We start from the raw sequence: 26008 nt of genomic DNA on the forward strand, positions 1-26008 counted from the left end.
GGGCAAGCCTACATCCCCCACACCCCCTGCATATTATATATTCTAACTTTGAGATCACACTACAGGTGCGTACAATGTGTACAAGTGTACAAAAGGGTACATTTTCTGATCCCCACTGTAGTGCGATCTGTTATCAGAACATCATTTCCACATTAGCGAATACACACTACCATTTGCTAATGGGGAGCCGAACATTTTCCAGATTGGCATTACGAAAACTTGAAAATAGCCTTTCCACCTTCCCAGCTACTTGTAAGTGCCGATCGAAATTTTGATAGTAAATCCCACTGCCACCCCATTTATTTGGTGATAAAACTTACTAAAAGCTGCTATTTAACATAAAAAATAGCTATAAAAAAACATTTAATTATGATTCATGATGTTAGTGCTAAAAAATAGTTTATTGACTAAGGAAAGCTCTGTGGAACTCAACATCTAAATCCCAAGGGAAAGAAGTATACAGCAGTGTAATTAATATCAACCATCACCATGAAAGATTTTTGACTTTTAAAAATACGTTCTCTAATAGTGTCAATCGAATTCTATACGTCTCTAACACTTGATTTCAATTTTTTAATCATGGGATCTAAACAACATTGAAATAAATCTGAGTCTTAGATCTACTATTATCACAATAGGTTGAAATTGGGGATTAATAGAAATGTTATGGTTCCTAGGTAGTACAAAAAAACTCTGAACAATGATGTTCTACTAAAAGTAATTAAATAAGCTATATTCAAATTGGCCTTACCAAAACAGGTCAAACAATACACTAATTGGTTTTATGCCAGACAAATAATTCTTGTATCCATTTCTCTGCGACTGCTGTCCTCTTGTAACAAATCTTCCAGACATTCAACATATTTACAAACAGCCACTAGCACAGTACCACTATCCTCATATTTCTGAGTTCCCTCAAAATTTTTAATTCACAATTTGTCAAATTGTAATATTTGAAGTAAACCTTCTATTGTAAGATCTTTCTTCACTTGCTTTCACAAGTATTGATAAAAGTGTTCACAGTTGGCTGTAGGGAGGAATTAAAAATACTGCATTTCATCTTTATTTGCAGATATAAATGTTAAATCCTTACTTAAAATTTGAATAAGCCCATAATCCAGTGTCTTACTACTCATATTAAAGATTGTCATACTAAATCGGCAACAAACCCAATCAATCCATCTCTGAAGCAGAGGTTAAAAATGTGGTCTCTACATTTATAGGCGGAGTCAATAATCCAATTCTCATACCTGCACTAATGGAATGGAAGTAGGTCCACTCACATTATATTGTCACCTACTGGCAATTCTTTGTGATGTTCTAAGATCTGCTGTTCCCTCCTCTAAAAATATTGTTATCTATGTCAGCAGGGGAAATAATCTGATCAGAGCAATAAGACACATATTTTCAACTAACAAGATGCAGGTCCTTTTGCTATATGCTATATTGTCCTTTTTAATTTGTTTAGATTTCTTGGTGATAATGGAGGGAAGTTCACTTTTATTAACTTAATTAACCTTGTGCTTATAATTTTTAATTAAATCCAAGTTATACCCTTCTAAAATCCTAATCATTTTGAGCTCTGTTTCACTGAGCAAGGTAACTACTCACTATATCCCAGCTCACTTACAAAGTCTCAAGACAAGATAATAATGCTTAGGTATAATGTATTGAGGGAAGTACAAATTATTATAGGTGAATGACTTGCATTTAAATAAAAGTTTCTCAAAGTCCTTTAGAAAAATTTTTAATGTCCTCATCACTGCTGGGAACAAACTTAGGTCACTTGGACAAAAACAGATTGGAAGAAACATTCATTAGTTCCTGCAAATTCTGTTGTGTCCAAATAATTTCATTCCATAATCCACTGATTGTTCTCATCCTTGTTACATACAATATAAGGAGGAAAGGTGCAACCTATTTTGTTTTAAAGGTGATAAAGAAAAAATTATGTTAGGGAGTATTTATAAATGCAGTCAGAATGCCCCCTTCCTTTAACATGATTTCCTAAGGCACTGGATAGTCTAGTAAGAAAGACATGATTATTTTACAATACTACACTATTTCAAAGCTGGACAGAATATGTAAAGGGCATAATAGACTACAAAAAATAATTAAGACTATGCAAGAATTGATTAAATATTTTGACCTAACAAGTTACTGGTAAACATTTTCCCTTAAAAAGAAATTATGCTTATTTAACTTAGGGTACTGGAGTAATCAGTAGACTAGATTATTTGTATCAGTGCTATGAGTATTCATAGTATACATGTAGTAGAACACCAAGCCAAAGTTCCTTTTGGATAAATGTTTGTATGCATAGAAATTGGGGATTTTGCAATATCTAAACCACCATGGATTTTGATATTATACTTTTGAAGGCTACACATTAGAAAGTGATAAAGGAGGCTAGAATGGATGGAATTACCTATGAGGGGAGTTCAAGAAAGCGACTGAAAAGACTAAATTCATTTTATTTAGAAAAGAAATTAAAACCATACAGTTAGAAGAATGCTTTACTTAAGTAACAAAGAATATAAAAGAAGGCCATGCAAAGATGAGAGCAGTTAACACACCTTAAAAAAGGGAATAACATTGGGCAATTTAATAGTGTTTCTTCTTGATAGGAAAATGGAAAAAAATATCAAAATATCTTCGGCTCTTGATTAAGGCAGTTTTCTTCACCTAAAATACTGGCTTTTAAATTAAAGGATGGGGGGATGCAAATGATGATCAGGGTATCACAGGATGAAAATGTTATACCACAGTATTATATTTTTGCTATTAATAACTAGTTTTTGATGGAGGAATATCAGCATGGGAAAGGGTTCAATTCAGGAAAGAGAAAAAAATTTATGTGACATCATTACCTCATATTAGAATTAAAGTACTACAAAAATTATCCCGACAATAAAAAACAATTCATAAAGGCATAGTACCAGGATTTGGCAAGTTGCCAGCAGAGCTGATTGAAACCTATACAGGCAGCATAGTTCCTGTAGTATCTGAATATACTATAGTCATCTGGAGTAGCCCTGATTGTTCTAATACCCAAAGACAAGCAAGACGCTACACAGGTTACAAATAGCAGGCCAATCTCTTTACTTATACTGGAAATGAAAATGAGTTAAAATTTTAGCTACAGACTAAGCAAAAATATTCTTCTTCTTCCTTCTTTATTAAAACAAGACAACATCCCTGATTTGTTTTAACTACAGCCTACTATGGTACAGTTGGCCCATGAGAGTGAGACTCCATTAGTAGCTTTTCTCTGGATCTAAAAAAAGACTTTAATTCACTGGATTGGCATTTTATGGGATTAAATGGCCTTTCTTGGAGAGATGCAAATTGCTATATTGCTCCCCTTTGTATTATGATAACATTAATGGAGTTTGGTCTACACTGTTTATGTCAGGAAGGGTTACCAAACAGGAGTATCTTGTCTACTCCATCTTGTTTGTATTACCAATTGAAATGTTGTGTCCTACTTGAGACAAAGCCTAAAACAAGCAGCTAATAAAATTATGAAACAGGCATTAATTTCATCATCTTGACTTGCAGATGGAGAAGTGATTTGTTTCCCAATCCAAAATAAAATGTTATAACTGTTCTAAAATATTATCTGATATAAAACTTAACCAAGAAAAGTCAATACTGTTTCTTTTAAACGAATGGCACCACAGTCTTTTTTTTTTGAGAATATAAGTATCTATGTCATATAAATACACAGGGGATTAACCTTGCACATGATCTTAAGGAACTAATAGATATTAATCCATACAAACCAGCAGACCCAATAAAGGCAGAATGTTCCAGTGCTTAGAAAGTACATTTATTGTAGATAGAGGTACATGTATTCTCCCTTTATTGGGTCCATTGGTTTGGTTGGACTTTTACGTGTTTTTTTATTTTCTGTGGACCTGAATTCTGGGTAAGGGTCATGGTTGCTGTTTGCTGTACAATAATAGATATTCATATTAAATAAAAAATGAGTGAAATGAAGAAACTTTTCCATAAATGAAGAAAACTGCAACTTATTTTCTTGGTTAAAATCAATATTTCTAAGATGTTCTCACTGCTCAAACATATGTGTACATGGGATACATTCATTTGGTTGAAAAACTCAAAATATTAAATATCCCAAATGTTGAAAACTCAAAATATTGACAACCTGTTCAATACAACAGGGACAAGACTCCTGCTACCCACATCTCCTGCTAATTATATATACATTGACTGCAGGATCACACAACAGTAGGGAAAGGGCAAATTTGCATTTTCAATATGTTGTGTTTTCATCAATTTGTGTTTCGATATTTTGAGTTTTTCAAGCACATGAATGTATTCCTCTTACATAAGAATCTTCCTTATTTAATGTGCACTAAATTTCCAGATAATTACTCTCAACCACCATAATATCAGTAATAGCTAAAAGACAATTGACTTCTTCCTTTCCTAAAAGGGAGAACTGAACTACCAGATTTCTTCACTTATTCTAGGACTACTTCATTGACCCAGTCATTGTATGAAAGAGATTCAATTCATCTGATTTCATTACTACCTGAAATTTTGTGATTTATTTTTCCCAGAAATTAGATGAAAGAAACAAGACCTGGGAAAAAGAAGATTAAAAAGTAGATTTCTGAGTGTATTTTGTTTAAGGACATAGAAATGCCTGAGGGTTAGGGCTCTGAAGTAGAATTTTGGAATTTCCATCCTACAAAGTACATTCAAAAATGAATTACTGTACAGAGTGGTTTGAGAATGGCATTATATTTTAATGTGATCTGGTTAAAGATGAGAATGAAAGTTCCCTTCCCTTCTTTTCAGAAGCACAAAGAAGGTTTTACTAGAGTTGAGGTTCAGTTTTAGCAATTCCTCCTGATTTAATTCATTCACTTGAGGCAACACCCTGCTAATAAATTTAAGGCAGTACCATAAAAAACATTAGTGTTTTAAAGGAATGTTTATAAGACAGGATAAGTAAAAAGAGCTTGATGTCAGAGATTTACTTTGAAAGATGGATTGAAAAAAGTTAGAATACAGCTTGATTAAAAGAAAAATTGGGAAAGGAAATGGGAACACATTTCTCTGTCACTCAATAGGACAGAATGTTAGTAGGACAGTGTTTTATAATACCCCATCACAAGCATCCGTGCCCTTAAAGATTCTCCATCATCAACAGAATGTCTCATCCAGACTGCAAAATAGAGGAATTTATCAAAATAAGAGATGATGTAGAACAGAAGGGGTTAATTACATCCACATGTTATGGTGATGTCCAAAGGTTCCCTTCATATGGAAAAAGGTAAGGAAAACACCATCACTGGCACATCATGCTATCCTCTCAATGTTAGAATGGAAAGATGTTTGCATCCTAGTTGTACACTTACACCACAGGGAAATGGGATAAATAGAAAATAGTGGGCATAGAATTGTTACAATTGTTGTGGCTATCATCTTGAAATGCTGGAAAAATCATCCCTGGAGGAATCAATTGCTTATTCACAAACACACCTTGGTTTAGTTGTATTATTCACAAACATGTTAGTGAATTCAAAGACTTGTGTTCTGTCTTTACTTATCATTGGAAACATGATTTATGATGAAACAAACTGGTACTCTGTGAATCACAGGATGCATTATCATAACATTCATTGTGAGGTAATTTTGTTTTTATTATTATGTCAAAGACATTTTTTTAAATAAATGTGCGTAATGTTTGAAGCATTTGTTAGATATAAGATTGGAATGCTTAAATGAAAAGATCCATTGTGCGATTGTTTGGTGTTATTAACACTATTTTGTTTTTTTATGATTACTTAACATAACAAATTGTATATATCCTAATTTTACTCAATCCCAAATCACCCTAGATCCATCAAAAAGCTCAGAAATAACAGCTAGCATAAGTACATTCTCATAATGCACAGCCTATAGCTGCTGAGTTTACAAGTAAGAGTAACAACAAAAGAAACAGCAGTTGTTTCAGAGACAAAGACTGCATGCATGTCTCTTGTGTTTTGCTTCACTTCACATGCACATCACTTCATTGTTTTCATTCCAAGGTCACTGCAACTCTATCAAACAGCAACTTCTGAAAGTCAAATTAATGCCTGTTTAACTTTTTTAATAAAATGTACCAACCCAGGATCACCCTCACTTGCCAGCTAGTAGGTATGTATTACCTCATGCTACAAAGTAGTGAGCAAAGGAACAATAAACATATGCCAATTGATACGATTATGTGTGCGCTATAGTGAACTGAAGTCAAGTACTCTGAGCAAGTGTCTGTTAAGCCAGTCATAAAATCCACAGCCATTCATTTAAATTACACTAGTCATGGTTTAATACACTTAAAAGAAAATTGTATTTCTCTGCAGTTAGCTTCATTGTAGATCTGCTAAGTATGTGATCTGTTGACATTAAAATAAATAAATATAAACATGCACACATAAACAGACTGCCCACAAAACATATACTTAATAAAATTAGATTGGTTTTATGAGCCTAATTTCCAGTTTTCTACTTTCGTGTCTGAATAAAGTTTTTTTCTAACAGTTACTCAATGCACACATATATATATAGGCACTGTAGGTGCACAAATACATTTGATGAAGTCCTTAGAATTAATGTAAAGTCCAGGATGTGGCACAAAAGTGAAGAAATATGTCCAGTGGTAATTATTTCAAGCTGGTGCTGTCATATGTGTATACATACAGCATGTATCCTCACCCCTATGCCTGAAAGACACCATCCTTCTGTGTAGCCCTCTGATGTCAGGCTTGGGTGAATATGAAAGAATTACTGGCCACACCAATTTATTTCAATATCTTACCAGATTTACATACAGAGCATGCTTCCTTGCCTACAAAAGTTAGCCAGATGTATACTTATCTAATATTTGCTTGTGAGGAAACTGAAAAAATAATGATCACTGTAACGTATTCCCAGTCATTGCTTCTAGATGGTGCATTCACCCAAGACAAGCTGCACACCTCTGATGTTTGATTACAAGGAAAGTAAAAAAAAAATAATGGCCACACTTTCTGTATCCCCCAAACAAGTTCTAGTGACCTTCTGTGCACATGTCTGATCAAGGCTGGTTTTAGAGTAGGTGTAACCCAGAGCAGAGTTCGAGGATGTGGTCCCATACTAAGCCCTATTATGCTCATGTCATAATTCCTCAATCCCTTTATGCATCTAGGGATCAGTGGTTGTTGCAGTCCCTCAGAAGCTCTAAGATGTATATGTTATGTTATGTGATGTGTTTTATGTCTTACTTTTCAAATATAATGATTTGTTAACTGTTCTTTTTTTTCTTTTTTTTTTTTTACTTCTGGCAAGACAAGTTATGTATGCTTCCCCAATACTGTGAATGTTGTTGTTGTATTTCGGCTTTTCCTTGTTAGAGGTCGCCACAGCGGAACTCTGGTCCGCTAATGATTGGCAGTAGATTTTCACAAATGCTGAGGTGCCAGCTCAATGTTCAACCTTCAATGAAGTCACGCCCATTTATGCATGTCTTTCGAACGCCCACCCAACCGTGGGGAGGACATGCAGACTCTACACAGAAGGCACTCCCAGCACTCCAACTGAGAATCGAACAGGAGAACCTCTTGATGTGAGGCAACAATGCTACCAATGCACCACCGCGGAATGTAAACAGATAAAACTGATGACATTTTTTTCACACAGAAGCACATATACTGAAAGTGTCCTTAACAATTGAGTTGTATCACAATGTACACACACACACACACATACATATATATATATATATATATATATATATATATATAAATCACATAACAGGCAAACCTGAGGCATGCCAACTCAACTATAACATGCCTTAAGGATGTAGAAAAAAAATGGGCTGCTTAAATAAAATGCGCATAGAGAAAGAGAAGACATGCAGATTCCATGCAGAAGGGGTCACAGCCAGTAACTCAATGAAGCATTGTGAGATGATAGCATTGCCTACTGTGTCACAATTCCAATGATCAGTTGCTGTCATGCCATTACACACATCCTGCCAAGGCCAGCAAAGATAATCCCTTCTTGTGCACAATACTGATGGCTGACTGACTGAAAGTAAAATAAATTATGGTGACCTTGTTACTTGTAGATATACTACAACTCCCCAAACATGCAGTCATTTTCACCAGAGACTATCTCTGCATACATCTTTTACAAGCACCTTACTGACAGTACATACCTCAGATGTCTGAATGTGTTTAAACATATGGCCAAGTAAAGTATTCCAACTTGCTTTACACAAATGCACAGTAGTTCTGCCAAACCAGATTATTGACTAAACAACTTAATTATGACAGCACAGTCAGCCATTTTCATCCATAGACATACCCCATATCTAGCAATTATAGCCAATCTGTTGATTGTATACACCTTAGATTTATAATGGTGATTGTCAGAGTAATGTCTTTAAACTTTGTTTTACACAAATTATAGCCACAATAAAGGATTACAGCTTTTTTATGTAAATTAACATTAACTCCCAGGCCCAGAAAAATGTATTTTTATCTTGAAAAAAATGAAAGCAGGGTAAGTCAATGTTAACTACAGACAGAACAAGTTTCCAGCAATTATAGCCATTGCATAACACAGATGTCTGATTATGACAAAAATAATGGCCACATTACTGCATTTCAGATATGCTTCACACAGACAGTAGACATGGTATCCCCACTTGCCTCACACAAATACACATTAGTCCTGCAAAGCCAGAATAATGACTGGATAACTTGAATATTGACAGCAGGGTCAGTCGGACAGCTCCTGTAGCCAGCACTTATTGCCACTTTGTCAACTGTGTGTACCTCACATATCTAAAATTTTAAAATAGTAACTAGTCACAGTTTGTTTCAGCCCCCCCATCACACAGATGTGCCATCAATTGTAGCCACTTATGTGGCCATGTACGGCCAAGATATCTGATTGCAATCCTGGCCCAGTGTTAGGATTTTGGGGACCTCCAGCAAATGTCAAGTTGGAGGCCTCCCCTGCACTTTCAGTCTAGGTATCACTCTGTCATGGAACCTCTCCTAGGCAGTCATTTAGCCCATGCTGTAAAATTTTAGGAATACTAAGCACAGACCAATCTGTAGTTACAATGTGCATACATTACACCAGGCCTGTGTACCACACTATGTTATTCCATCTCTCAAAGGGACATTCATAGTTACTCACGTTTAGTTACAACATTACAACAGCACTATTTACAGGGCTAGACTTGAATGAAATTGCTGTGCTAGGTACTGACTATTTTTTTCACTACCTCCCCACACACACAAACACATAGATAGATAGATAGATAGATAGATAGATAGATAGATAGATAGATAGATAGATAGATAGATAGATAGATAGATAGATATCCTCAAGTGCTACCCTCTGCCACCCTCCCATCTTGGGCTCCCCATACCATGCACATAACTTTTTCTTCCTTTTCTCACATTTTACTTTGCCTTTCAGCTTTTTCAAAAAAACACAATTTTCTGTGTGCTCTGAAGTGCATTTTAAAGTTTTTTTCCCTTTTACACAACTTTATCATCCAATGATGGCATGATTAAGGAAGTAAATTCAGTGTTGCTGATCAACCTTAGTGTTCCTTGCATCCTGTGAACACACCTTTCCTGACCAAGGTAGCACAGAAATAATCATTTAGAAACTAACTCAATTAACCCAGGATTCCCAGAAGCCATATGGTTATAGATGCACTGATATGCATTTTAGTTTAGTGCATTTTCCCAACTTTTAAATCCAGTGGTGGCCTGAATAAAAATCATGAGTAGAAAAGAAAGAATTTCAGTCTTACTTTTTTCTTTCAAAGAAGATATAAGTTGTACCCAAGGCATAATGTGCAAAGCTGACAAAATAGTTGCTCATAATAAACTAACAAACCAAGCGCTGTTAAGTATACATACAGATCCTAAGAATCTGAAAATACTGGCTGCCTGCCAACGCCTCCTGAAAATAAGGCAGTCATTGCCAGCACATCACTCTAGTGTTAGATAAGGGTGAAAGAAGAGGTTCAGCTGGTTACAGTCATGTATTTCAAGTGAATGCTGTCAAACATATATGTACCATGCCTCCTCACCTCTAACCCATAAAAGGCAGCAACCTGCATACGTGCCAATGTGTGATTGTGACGTAAGTGAAAAAATAATGATTGCGGTCATGTAGTCTACTTTGTTTCTAGAATGGGTGCAGCTGAGAGCAGTGGCCATCACTAAACCCATGTCAAAATCTATTTATGCCGTCTGGGGAGCTGGAGAGGGTAGCAGACTCCTAGAAGATGTAAGTGTCTGAATGTTCTGTGATATATTTTATGCCTTATGTTTGAAATATAATTACTTGTTAACTGTATTTTTTACAGCTGCCCAGAAGAGTAATGCATGTGTTCTGGTATTATTGTATGTGTGCACAGATAAAACTCAGTGACATTTTTTTTTTTTGCACACAAACACTCACTTGGGTCAATTCTATTTCATTGAAGAACCAGATTGTCGAAAACCATATGGTCGACAATTTGGTTCCTCAAACCTTTCTGACTGAGAATGCATTGCAGCAGGATCTGGGAATTTGCCCTTTTCCCAACTTTAGTGTGATCTCATAGTTTGTATAAATAATCAGGAGGGGGTGTGGGAGTGTAGGTGGGGCTTGCCTCTTGCAAAAACATTGTTGTGTGTTGTTTGGCTTTATGTAGTTTTACAGCCATATGAGTTTCAACAGTGTGGTTATCCAATAAACTGAAATAGATCAAACATACACACACACATACCCACACACACACACACACACACACACACACACACACACACACACACACACACACACACACACACACACACACACGCATAAGCCATAGCAATACAAGTTTTGCACTTACTTCATCAAACAGTAATACATTGTGTAATTCTGGCACTGACACAACAGGTCAGTGATTGTTGTTCAGCAGTCATCAAACAGCAGCAGGGGTATGTCACTTTTACTTTCCTCACTTAGGAATAATGCATTCCTGCCACTATCCCCAGTTTTACAGACTGTCCCTGATATTATGTCATTATTTTGCTTTGTACCTTGTAAAATGTTTGATTTGCTAGTGGAACATTCAGAATTATAGACCATCAATAAATCCAGACATCAGAGTTTTATACTTCTTATTGTCCAAAAAATGCATGTTGATGTAAAATGTATTTATTCTATTAACTTTTTTAAATTAATTAGAGTAATATTTAAAATGTCCTAATTTTGAGCTTTTAGTCTGCTATTATTTTTGGCTTTGCCCAGAATTCTTGAACAGAAAAGTTGAGAGTTATTAATATCTGGTGTTCTGCCAGCATTTATAAAACTCCTGAAAGAGAAAACCATTCCTGAAGATCTCAAGCATGAGATCTTATAATCCAGGGTAAGCACTGAGTTCAATCACTCTGGGCTGCTTATATCTAGTGCTTACCTCGCTTATGTAAATTATCAGTTTTATCCTAACAGGGTCATATCACAGCCATGTTCAGATTAAAGAGAATAATCAGAAAATTTATATATTTTTTCTCCTTATTTTGCCCTGACCAACAGCAGCTTTTGTGGGGTCCCCATGCAGTCAGGGATGATTACAGGGGCCCCTTCTGCTGCAGCCATGGGTATTGCAGGTACCTTAAGCTGGCTATGTTGTTAGTTTTAGTGGACAGAATGTCCACCAGCAGGATTTAAGTAAGACAGGGATGCTATGTAAGTAGTAAAATATTTAATGAAATTGTGAAACCTATTACTTGACTAAAGACTGTTACTATAACTAGGGATATCTTTGAATTTTAAAGTAAATATAAATAAGAAATATTATTACCTAACTGGCTTATTAAGTATGGAAGTTATATTTAAAAATAAGAACTGTGACTTTAAAGATTTTCTTATTGGTTTGAATTTTGGTGGGCACTGACTAACTGTTTCCTATATAAGCGAATGCATCAAAGTAAGCCGATGTTTGCCAATTTCTGAAGAAGTTTAAACATTGGTTTAAACGAAAAACGTTTGTAATATTTTAGCGTTTAAAGTTAATAAAGCGCCGAGTTGCTGTTTGCCTAAGCGGAACTTTTTTGTAATTTAAGTATGGAAGATTGCTGTACTAGCTTTTGTTGGTTTGAAAGACATATTATGTTGTGTCTTTCGGCCTTTCTGGGTTAGGGGTCGTCACAGCGGAACTCCGGTTCGCTAATGACTGGCAGTAGATTTTTATGTGCCAAGTTGCCAGCCCTGATGCATAACCTTCAATGAAGGTACGCCCATTCACGCATGTCTCCACACAGAAGACGCTTTAACTGAGAATCGAATAGGACAACGTCTTACTTGACAGACATATTATAAAATATCAAAATAAGATAACTTGCTGTGTTTAGGAGCCCTTCAAATTTGGGACTCCCAGTGACTACATGGTTTGCTGGTGCCTAAAGTCAGCTATATTGTAATCAAATAAAAGAATACTTGCATAAATAACAGTTACAGTAATATATTTAAGATCATTACTGTAAGAGCTACATAGTGAAACAGATTGCAAGCTCCTTTCACAAACACAAACCCACACAAACACAATGCAAACAGTGTCAAAATGCATCCCATTACATACACACACACACACACACACACACACACACACACACACACACACACTTTTGGATTTTATCAGAAATATACACCATCTTACAAGCTGGCAGGGTTACCAGTGGTACCTTCAAAAGGCCACAAACACAATAGTATTTAATTAAAACTACTTGCTTAATTTTTGTTTTTATTTATTTTTGGCAATGTCTGTATCTTCCATCCACAAGGTTTTCCTTTCACTTTTGATTCAAAACAAAATAAAAAAATGGTGTAATACAACCAAATGAATAATTAAAATAAAAGTAGTGAACAGTCACAAAATAAGACTTCCTTCTTTATTAGAAGTGTAAAAAGATTAAGCGCTTTCATCCTAACAAACTAGGACTTCATCAGAATCAATTCACCAAGCAAAAGACAATTTATATATGATTAACAGGACAATAGTTAATGAATTAAAAATGAAAAAAACTTTCCTTAAAGAATACAAAAATGTAAACCATCACTTCACCATAGAATTTAATGGCAATTAACAATTATTTCCATAAGGTAAAAAGAAGGCTTATGAAACCCAGTGTAAAAACCAGAAATGATAAAGTCAGAACTGTTTATTTAAAACATGCCTTCACATTTAAAACAGCTTGCAAGTAAATATATTTATTTAACCCAGGGAATTTTGAGGCATGCAGTCTAAGCTGCCATTTCATTTCTTTCTCTTCTAGCCTTAAATGTATACTCCCACCTCTAGGATTGCCCTTAACTTGCTCCAGAATGGCAAATTTATATTTTTTGTAAGCGGGGCAATGGATAGAATGCTTATAGAGGGCATTATTCAGGCTTACTGACTAGTCACCTGATACAGCCTAAACCAGTGAGTCAGAGAAAGGACTGCTCACCGCCTCATCTAGCAGGCCAAACAGCTCCCAGTTAAACATCATCCAGGCAGGACTACCTGTAAAAACATGAAATTCCAAAAGTAAAAGAAAAAGTCATGGCCATTCAGTATTGCCATTAAGCTGAAACACCTGATATCCTTAAAGGGTAATTTGCATATACCATATCACATGTTGCCTCTGATACAAGAGGTTTAAGGTATCACACAGTGGAAAGTCTAGCTTTGCTAGATTTTTCTTCTTATGTTTTTTAACTTATTCTCAACAGGGGAATATGCAAAACAACTGGACTGTTTAAATCATTACAGCCTATTGATGTCTCCAAGTGTTTCTGTAGTTTCATCCTACTGACACCTCTAGATATCTAATAGTCTGCTCATATTTGCATTAATAAGGCATAAATTACACTATATACAAACTACTGAAAGATTTCATCTTACAGTTGAAATGATAGGCAACACAACTGCACTGCATTTGATATCTGTCTATGCATCTAAAGTGATATTAATTGCTGTTCATATGCTATTTATTACATTGTCAGTCATTTCATAGTTCTATAAATAATAACAAATTAACACAGATAAAGCTGCTTAGCTCCTAAGAAATCTCACAGATGGAGATACAGTACTGCTGCCAGTGTGAGTGTACCGTGAGTGGTTACTGAGACAGGGTAAGTAGTTTAGATCAGGTTACATCATCAGTATCTGCTTTTATTAGGGCTCATAAATACTAGTTTAACACCTAGTATCTAATGAATCTCCGCAAAGATTTGTCTGTGCTGAACAGCTTGTCATTTGCATCTCTTTCTTAACACTTATGTCTCTAGTTGTTTGAAATGTGAAGACATAACTTGATTTTGTCAAAAAGCTCAAGATGCAGTCATTGGAAGTTAAGAGTAAAAACCTAGAGAGCTACATTAGAGTGAAAACGTTAAAAACAGTCCAACTGATTCAACTAATTTATTTATTGATGTATTTATTTACTTATTTATTATTTTTATTTAAAAATTGAAGCTACACGCATATGTGAAGAAGAATGTGGATTCGTTTTAACAAAACAACAAAAAATATATAAAAACAAATAGTTAAGAAAAAAAATCTTTATTTTTTGCCACTTGAAAGAGTTGCAGCCTGGCAAATGGTACAATGAGGAACCCTTGCAATTACACTTCACTTCTGAGTGAACAGTATAAACAGGCATTGACTAATGTGCACTGCTCATGAACTGGGTTAGGAGGAATGAATGAACCTCCTACCCTGATGGACATTAAGGTGGGCCAGATTCCGAAAAGTTTGCAGAATCTATTGCATTAAGCCGATATCAGTATGAAACTTGTGGATGACATTGTAATATGCTAATGTATGGCAAGAAACTCAGAATACCTCAGTGCACAATGGAATTCCGCAAATCCACTGGTGGACAATGGAAATGCTTAAGTAATCTGTAATTATAAGACATGGTTATCCAATAATGTTGTACATTAACAATCAAATGGAAAAATTATCACAGATCAAGAATCCCGATAGCTATTAAGAAAGATAACAAAATCTTTACAGTAAGGTTACGGACAACTACGGAATATTATTGACTCCATAGTGATAACCTAAAAAAAACACTCACACATTAAAAATGCCAAGTACTCTAAAGCAATAGTAACATAAATTTGCAGGAGTACACACAGAAATGGATTAGACAATCAAGCATATTTCCTCCCTAATGATATCACAATTTTTTTGGCATCACTGCATACAGAAAGAGGGAACTGATAAATCTCTGGTGGTGGGATTGAAGCTTGGGTTCCAGGACGGACATGTATGTATTCATGTTCAGCACAGGGATGAGTATTTTGACACTCACTGCATATTGCTTTAGCATACATATTCATGTATTCCTGTGTTTGATTTACAACAGCAGAGTTGAGCCATGAAGACACCTCCACACAGAGTAAAGATAATGAATGTACTTATATTCACATGCATTGGCAGATCTTATTTGCAGACAGACCAGTGCAAACTACTATTGTATTGCATATTGCATTAATATGCATGCATCTATCTACTTCGGGCTTACAGCAGGGAATAGCAGGTGGGTATCTGTATACTGTTGCTGTGCACACTACTTTGTTGGCACCCACAACTCATGTAATGACACTACTGTTTACTGTTACACTGTTGTTTCCCCAACACTGAACACTACAGATACATACAGTGGAGGGGCAAACCACGCATTATCAAGTGCAGAAAGACCAAGTATGTTACAGTGATATTGTCAGAGCATTCAACTATGTTTAGCAAACATAATAACTGACATCTTTGTCAATATTTGTCAATGCAGAACTTTCTGGTGTGCAGTTGCAACATCCATCACATATGTATTTGCAGCCCATATTACTGTGTTGTATGTGTGATATTGTCAGTATTAGTTTTGCTAACTACATGACTGTGCTGTCTTTTTCCTTACTTTCTCACTATTGTATCCACAGTACAAACCACAACCTCTACACAGCAGAAGTCCTCAAGTGCACATACAAGTTGTATGTGTATCTCTCACATTCTCTGCACATACAAGTGGTATGAGTATCTCACACATTCTGTATGTTTTAACTGTGTTCACCTGGTACATGTTGTGAATGATGTAATCCATAATGTATTTTTTCACTACACTAGCTGCAGTTCAGCACAGTGGAACAAATACATCCCATGAGTGTTTGCCAGGTGAGTTGTTATGGTTTTATACACACATATGTCATAGGTTCATAGTTTCATAGGTGTGTACTAGGCTAATGGCCCTGGAGCCTTTACAAGCCTAGCCCATAGGATTACCCGGCATCATGCCACCCGACCTTAGTTCCCAGTGCCTCTGTCGAGTAGAGACACTGGAGTGATCCCCGGGGTGAATTTTCTATTTCCCTTCCACTCATCAAGATTTAGGTTCTCTGTTTGACATGTATGGGAAGTCCATTCCATAGCATGGGCAGTCTCTGGGTTATGAACTTGTCCTTCCAGCATGTTCTGTTGATTGTGGTAATGAGGTGGAGGTCTCTGGAGCGTGTGGTGCGGAGGGATTGGGATTTCTTTAGTTGTAGCATTTCTAACAGAGCTGGGTCAGACATGGCTTTGTAAGTCAAGCAGAAATCACCTCTAAGTAGGCAATATGAGACAGAGAATACTTGGAGTAAGAATGAGCTGGTCCAGGGCATTGGAATTAATGAATTCCAGGAAACATTGGGCAAGTGTATTGTACATGAGTAGTTTTCCCAGTTAATGAAGGGGTAGTTGAAGTTGCCCAGTATGAGAGTGTTAGGCTGGACCCTAATATTCTCCAGGGTGCTTAGGAATGTGGAGTGCAAGTCTTGAGACATGGTTGGGGACCTATAGCAGGCTATGACCTGAATCGCTGTCTTACCCAATGTTAGCTGCACCTGAAGTATCTCAGATGCATCATATTGGGCTACCAGTCTGGAGGTGTGCACATCTTTTATGAATATGGAAACACCACCGTCTTTGGAGCTTCGGTCCAAGTTCTGGGGCTGAAAGGTGTTTAATGAGTTATAGCCTGGTAGTGCAGGTATGCTTTCTGCTGCCTTGAACCAAGTCTCTGTTACAGCACAAATGTTGATTTTCTTCATTTTAAGGAGTACTTCGAGTGAGTGCATTTTGACATTTAGATTTCTATCTTTGAGCAACATGACCCTCAGATTGCATTTGTTTGTTGCTTTTACAGTGGTAATTTGGTCTGTGGAACACCACCTAAAAATAGGCACTATAGGGGTGCCAAGAGCCTTGGCCAGTATCCAGAAGTCCAGGGGTGACAGATGCAGGCCATCTCTGGCAAACCATTGAGGTCTGTCAATCATGTCATCCCAGGCAGACAGATACTGGATCCCCTTAGAATGACACCAAAAACTTATCCAATTGTTGAAATCAATAATTTTCTGCTTGTACTGTGGCATCATTCTGGGAGATGGTAGGATGCTGCTCAGGGCTAAGGACATACCCACCAGAGCTACATAATCCGAGAGCTCCTCCATGTCTCTTTTCATGTAGTCCAGGGAGGTATGTCTCTGGTCATTCACACCCACATGTTCAATGACAGAGTCATATTTGTACCTGTTGTTGAGGGACCTGAGTGCATGCGTTATGTGGTAGATCCTGGTGCCTGATAGACAGCTGAATGTTACTTTCTCCTGATTAAACCTAGTGAGTGGGACATCAGTGTGCCTCACTATCGAGTCACCTATGATCAGTGGAATGGGCATGCTGTTTTACCTTAGGGCCTTTGGTTGAGTGGCACACTGTTTAGGAGAGTTATGTGTCTCGTGATTAGTGTTGTGTAGTGGTGGTCGAGTGCATTTCTGCCTTGGAAGTCTCTGCTGATTGGGTAGATTTTTACTGAGAGCCTCCATGAAGGTGGGTCTGTGGTTTGTGTTTTTATGTGAAGGCATTGCTGGTGTGTGTTCTGGAGGGCTATGTGTTCCATGTGGTGTGCTGCAAGTGTTGACCTTCTCTTGACCAGCTATTCCGGTCTTGGCTGGAGAGTGCATGACTTCCTGTTTGGATATATAAGTGCATCTCTCACAAGTCTGAGTGTTGGGAGGTAAGAGGAGAGAGTTGTCAGTGTACATGAGGCAGTAGCTACATTGCCTCAGGATGACCAAGTTCACCAGGTTAATAGGAGAAAGCACAGGGAGCTGACCTTTAGACATGACTGGAGGGGTGGGCATTAATAATTAGTACTGGAGCTGCTTCCTTGTAGAAAGTTTAGTGTTGGTAGCACTTTTATGTGCTACAATAATTGCTACAAGATATCTGGTAAAGTGCTAAACTAATAAGCTCGTAAAAGTGCAGAAGAGGAGAGAACTAGGAGATCTAAGAGAAAAATTAAAGAGCAGACTTTGGCAACACTCAGAAGCTTACAAACAGTCCTGGATAAAGCAAATCTGTATCTCGACTAGACTAGTTACAGGAAAGATGGGAAATAAATGCAAATGTGGGCTTTTAAACCAGAAAGTTGAAAGAGATGGAAAAACTGCCCAAATAAGCTACAGTTTCTGGGCCAGAAACCACTCCTCTTGTGGTAGATAGGCTACCTATATCTTACCACTCCCACTGATAAGCTAGAAGGCTTCCCTCCAACACAGAAAGGCTTGGGGGCTCAGAAACTTACCAACAGTCCTGAATACAGCAAATCTGTATCTGGACAAGACTAGTTACAGGAAAGGTGGGAAAGAAGTGCAAACGGGGGCTTTTAAACCAGAAAGTTGAAAGAGATGGAAAAACTGACAAACGGCCAATAAACTACAATTTCTGGGCCAGAAACCACTCCTCTTGTGGTAGCTAGGCTACCTAGTGCTTACTACTCCCACTGATAAGCTATAAGGCTTCCCTCCAATATACAAAGGCTTGGGGGCTCAGAAGCTTACCAACAGTTCTGGATACAGCAAATCTGTATTTAGACTAGACTAGTTACAGAAAAGGCAGGAAACAAGCTTAGAATTTTTTTTCAGAAAGCAGCTAAAACAGCACTAAAAACAATTCAAGTGCAGTGCAAGCTAGCACACGAGTGTGTAGCAGTATTAAAGCAAATAGAGTTTAAATAAATGCAATTTATTCAAAATGTATTCTGAACTGAATTCAATTGTTTTATTCAACTCTGGACAGTTAAAATGTGCCAAAAATATACTTATCAGCTGAGAAGTACACTCAGAACACAAGGAGATTTTTTTGTCATGTATTTTGGCTATGTTAATAGATTATATAGTTAGGGTATGAACATTTCATGAAATATACATATAGTAGGCTGCAAGTCAGTAGTATTTGTAACATTGCAGTGAAATATATATGACATTTGTTTTTTATATTCATCATGTGCTACAGGAACATCATCCCGATCTGTGTCTTTATATCTTCTAACACATTAACTGTCTTTATCATCCAGCATGATGTGTTTCGGCCTAGTAGTATGGACCCTGGCACAGAGGACATTGAGTTATTTGGAGAGTCCATCATAAGGTTGATACTGATGTTGTACCAAATGTATTCTCAGATGTGCAGGTCGACTTGTCGATGCATTCAGAGGATAATGACACAGTGGATGTTGAACAGGGCCAGATTGCAGTTGGGAGCACTGCAGCTGGTGGATTCACACAACAACCATACACAAGGTATCACTGCTGACATAGGCAAACAGATGCGGTACAGGGTCAGGTGTCAGAGGGTGTCTACTTCCTGCTGCTGGCAAATGAACAGTCACAGTTACAGCATCATTCAGACATCTTTGCACATGCGACAGTTCATGTGGCACACCAACTACATGTCATGCACATGATGCAGGAGCACAGACACGATGAGATTATGGCTGCATTGACCACTCAGAATGAGAGTCTTCTAGCTGTGGCATGGTCAGTGCAAAACTTGGCCTCTATGGTACTGCAGAAGTGCTGTACTACAATAAGGATTTTGCTTTTCATGACTATGCACAGCAGATTGTAACCTATGAGAAGCAGGTCACCTGTCTGCAAAACCACCATTGGTCATTGGAAATCCCTGTACATGGTCTAACCTACACAGATGTCAACTGCTGGCACATCTGATGAGGTCCAGCCAGTCACAAGACCTTCACTTTGCAGTCACACTCCATCTCAGCATTCTGTCGTAACCCCATCCTTCTCCTCCATAGAGAAACAAGGCAGGTACTCTACTTGGTCAAGACATGGTGGAATGTGCCATGAAATGTCAACGAGGTCAATCAAGACTGCGTTAGAGTGCATCAAACAGAGCAGTACACATGATATGTGTTTCGAAATAAAACTGTCTGCATGATGTTGTGGGTGATTTGTTTTTTCATGTTATGATATTGTAAATACATGTACATGTAGCACTGATATGAATCCCCCATTGTTTACTCTACAGTGATAAAACAAATGGAATGTGTATGCATACCTGTGTCATTTGTGCCCAGAGTTGATGTTTTTTTTCTTTTGGCATATTTGCATATATTCCTGTTGGAATATACAATGCTCAGTGTGTACATCTAGTGGGTACTTGCCATTAGATGCAATCTGTGCTGGTATAGTGGGGCAAAACCTGAACATCAATGTTCAGTCCGTGTACTCATGTATATGTGGCTTGTCATGACTCAAATGTCTAGGTCAGACACTGCTGTACAGCCAGGGCCTGTACTTGGGAGTCACACCTTACATTGCCTATGCCTGTAACTTCTGTCCTCTGTGTCCTCCTGCTCTCATCTGATTTGAGATGGAGATACTTAACTTACATCTTAGCTGTGTTCCTGTACTTACTCAGAAGCAATCTTTCAGCAATTTCCCCTTGCTTGAAAGCAGCCCTGAGTGCACTTTCCCTAAAAATGGCAACAACATGGACACTTCTAGGGTATGTTGCTATGATGTTTGTTATGCTGCCATCTGCTTCATACACAACTTGGCAGTTGATGGATGGCCAGCCCTTTCTGTTTATGTATCAGTCTGCTTCTGAATGTACTGGTGTCATGATAGGTATGTGTGTGCAATCTATTGCACTGAGTACATGGGAGAAGTTTGCAATGTTGTAGAACTGGTGCATGGGTGTAGACGGGAAGTGTACGTAGTCATCCATCTTGCTGCACATTGCTTCCAGGAATTTTCCAGGATATGACTGGCAGTTGTCTCTGGTACTCCCACAGCATCTCCCATGTGTCTCTGGAATATCCCCCATGCGAGTACACCCAGGCTGAGCAACACTTTAGTTTCAAGACGTGTGGGGCACACAAGTTACAGATAGCCTGTACCAGTTGCCTGTCTAGATGGTATCTGTCGATTATTTCCTGGTCTGACAACTGGTTTAGTTGCAGGCTTCCTCCAACTCTAACTGGCTGCCTTCTAGGATGCACAGTCACTTTCTCATGTATGGCTTGCATCACTGCTGTCTGTTGCAGTATATTAACAGCAGGTTGCATTGATATATGTTTTCTTTTTTTTAATTTACCTACTTAGTGTTCACATGAATTCCTTGGAGTCTGTAATATATGCACCAAGGATTTCAGAAATGGAGTTGACGTGCCTATTTTTCACATTTGAGTTGCATTATGCGCACATGCTGTGTTTTGGAATCACACTGACATGCGTGGAATCCTTAATTATCCTACACTAAATACTTAAGTAGTCAGTCTGCATTGAGCATGTCTTCTGGAATCGCGCCTGCAGCAGGTGCGCTGAACTCTTCCTTCAGTATGTTGCTCTGTCCACAAATAGCTTCCACAAACTTTACAGAGTCCAGTCCAGTGTCTGTAACACTTACTATACTAGCTACTGAGACTTATCAGAGCTTAACAGGAGACACACACTGGGCAAATAATAGGCATCAGCCTACAAAGAACACAGTATGTACTTTGATAGATTATTTCTGCTGATGAATGAGCATACTTGTTTCAACAACACAACAGGGGAGAGATCTGCTGTGTTGCTTCTATGGTATTGCATGCCTCCCTGAAATACTGTCTGCTAAAGATTGAAAACATGCTGCAATAAAGGTGCCCCCTGGAGTCTGTGGAACAGTATGTCAAGAGAAAGGAATACTATACTGTCAACTGCAAGGAAATGTGCAATGCACAGGAGTTCATAACCAATGTTGCTGTGCAGCACCCTGCACTGACCATAGTACCCATATCTGGCATATAAGTTATATTTATTACTGCTTCCTGTGTTGTAAGGTTCCACATAACTATGTAGTTGGCAAGTATAGGTAATATACTAATTTCAAAATATGTGGAGTCAAAGACAATATGCACAGATATCTCAGGTCTACTTTATTCCTGCGAAAGCTGAATCGGTCGAATACAATTCGCGCTACACATAACGAGCGAAATATGAGTACGTCAAATGCACTAAACCACGAAATTAGAAATCTCGATCTCTCATAGTTGGCGAACCCCACCACCCACAACATACTACCTACCGAAACACAGTAAAAAACAACACATGCACACTCTAACCAAAACCCTACTTCTAACCCTAAAGTAAAGCACCAAAACCCTACTTCTAACCCTACACTAAACCCTACATACACAACTATCTATGCACTATCCTTAACCCCTCCCTAACCCTAAGGTCCATAACTACCGCACACTTAACCTACTGAGCTATACCCAAACAAACTAAATATTCCACACACATACACTTAACAAAACCCTGCACTAAACCTTACATACATTACTTATCTATGCACTTACCTTAACCCGCACCCTAACTCTAAGGTCCATACCTATCGCACACTTACCTTACGGAGCTATTCCGCAGACGGGCCAACTATGCAAATTCGATATTTCCACTTTCGCGGTTAAGTGCATTTGATGTACTTGTGTGTTGCACAAATTGTATTTGGCCGATTCGGCTTTCATGGGAATAAAGTAGACCTGCTGTCTCATCCCCAATATGCTGTCTTGTGTTACTTCTTATACTACATACGAACTGGAACTCTGGTTGATGATGTCCATACAGAACACACATAACATTGCAGAAATGCAATATTTATTTATATTTGACTCATTTCAGTTTGATGTAAAGATAAGTGTGATGGTCATTTGACCTTTTTCAGCCACAGCCTAGACCCAATGGGTAATGAACAAAGATACGACTGTATTAAATGACATGAAGTAAAACATTACATTTACATTTTGTATGTGTTAAGAATGACAATATTAAGACAACATATGAAGAAAGTAATGTTGGTACAGTAAAGTGATGAAGACAATTGGCATCAGTATCACCCTAACTACCATTTTTTTCCATTTTGTACATGCGGCTGGGTGTCACATCATCAGTGACCATCACATAGTCACTGTTCAAACTTGCCGAAGGCTAGCCCTTCTAAGGTTATTCTTCCATTTTTCACACACTCACACACACACACACACACACACACACACACACACACACACACACACACACACACACACACACACACACACACACACACATGCATATCTACAGCCAATTTAGTGTCTCCTGTCCACCTACATGAAAACATGTGTAGGCTGCTTCCTTGGTTAGGCGTTCTCTTAGCTGAGTCTTTAAGGATTAGGAAGTGTGTTGTCTCCTTACTTGCTGGACCCAATTTTGTTAGTGCTCTTTCCCCAAGCTTATTTTAGAGCATGGTCTAGTTAGGGAAGCTTCTTTGTTTTTATTGTCCCTAAGGAGGGTAATTTCACTCCCTAATGACGACTCTGGACTTCAGGTCAGGGCAGTAGCCTTGACTGATAATTTTAAAAAGTAATGTATGCAGTAGTTGTATCTTACAGTTGTGCACATATAAGCAGCTGAGGTTTTTTTCGAAGGTCACAGAAGTTGTTCTGAGCATCTGCAAAAAGGACTATATATATATATATATATATATATATATATATATATATATATGTATATATTTGGCCATTTGCATTTTGTGAGTGTTGGAAGGTTAATGGGGGAAACCGTATTCCACCTACATTTCTTATAAGTGCTCATTGTGCACATGGGAAGAGAAGGTGGAAGATTTTATTGCATCATTTTAGATAGGCAAGGGTTTTGTTTATAATACAAAGCCACACGTATGGAAACCAGAAATATAGAACATGTGTTCGGCCTGCTGAATGCCAAGCTCCTCTGCCTGGATTGGCAAGATGCAATATTTTAATGCTGTATGCTACAAAATATGATTACTAGGAAGCCTGCAGACCTGTCACCATTTCTGAGGACACCTGGACCTGCTGTAGCAGCTCTTGTTGCATCAAACACACCAACAACATCAAGCACAGACATGAGGCTAAGAGGCAGCGAGTAGCAGCCATGTCACATACACCCCAGAGAATGATAGGAGCAGTCCATAGAAGGGCATGCAAAGTAGCATCATCAACTCCAGCTGTATGTATTAATACTGAGGACTCAGTGATAGTGTGGTGTCACACAGAAAAAACATAAAGCATGTTTGAAGCTAAGCTTTGCAATGCATAGTCAAGGTGGGACTTTTATACAAGTGCCAAGAGACATGATGACATACACCTGACATTGCAACATTGGTTCCTGGACATGTCGCCAGTGGTGTAGAAAGGAAGGTCTTGTGGCAATGGTTACTTTATGTCATAGGCAGTGTCATCTGGTGACAGTAAAAGGGTGCCAGTGCAGGAGTGTAGAACTATGGCTGCAAGGGAGTTCCAGTATGTGACTGTAATGTGGGGTGCCTGCACTGGCTTAATGTCACAAGGTAAGAGGTACCCATAATAGGAATGTTGCACTACTGCAGGAAAGGAATCTGTATGGAGTCCACTAATGAGATGCCCTGCCAATGCAGACTGGCAGACGCTTCTGCCCATGATGTGCAGTGGTGGAGAAAGATACTCCTAAACCTCCTGGAACAGACTTTATAATCTGCAATAACCTTTAAATGCAGCCATCCCATATACATACAGGCCTCAACCATGGTCAATAGTAGTAATGTGTCAGTTGCTGTCCTCCACACAGAAGTGGATATGTCAGTGATGTGTGCCACCAGAGTCCTTAAGAAACCTACAATGACATCATCCATGGACTCTTTGGCCACACCAAGGCATTGACAGTGCTGGGTGACACCATCCAGGAAGTAATGCACCTTATCAATCATCTCCATGTTGGCATGGGTAGATGCTGACTTTACCTGAATAATAGACCAGCACATCTGCTGCTTGAGCCCTAGTGTTGCAGGTATATCAGGGGCCAGCTGTGATATGTGATGGCACCAGTCATTGAGGAACTTTCTAGTAGGCATCATGAATTCTCATGTTGTTCAGCTTGTAACTCAGGCATGGGTGTGGCCATACCTTCACCCTGGCCAATGGATTGAAGACCCCGAAGGGAGACAGTGCTTATGTGTCATCTGATTGGAATCCAACTTTATCATCATCACACTGACATCAGCCTGTTGTCCTAATCCAGCATGTACAAGTGTCAACATAGCTACGGTTTAGTCTGAATACATACAATACAGAACAGAATGAATCCTAGAAGTTTTAACCTCAAAATGCACTCACTCGAGGTACTCATTAAAATGGAGAACATCAACATCTGTGCAGTGACAGAGACCTGCTTCAAAGCTCCAGAGAGCACCCCATCCGTTACCAGGCTATAATTCATACCACACCTTTTGGCCACCTAACCCAGAATGAAGCACTAAAGGTGGAGGTGTGTCCATATTCATTAAGGATAGCCACATCTCCAGGCTAGTTGCACAGCATAATGCATCCAGGATTATCCAAGTGCAACTAACTCTGGGCAAGACCACAATCCAATTTGTAGCTTGCTACAGATCCCCCAGCATGCTCCAGGATTCCCACTCTTCATTTCTTGATACACTAGAAAGTATTAGGGTACAACCCAAGACCCTAATAATGGGCAATTTCAACTACCCCACCATTAACTGGGAAAACTACTCATGAACTCTTTTGCTCAACGTTTTCTGGAATTCATAAATTCCAACACCTTGGATCAACTTATTCAC

Source organism: Protopterus annectens, chromosome 4.part1 (assembly GCF_019279795.1).
Source record: "Protopterus annectens isolate FY-2018-M chromosome 4.part1, PAN1.0, whole genome shotgun sequence".
Taxonomy (NCBI): Eukaryota; Metazoa; Chordata; order Ceratodontiformes; family Protopteridae; genus Protopterus; species Protopterus annectens.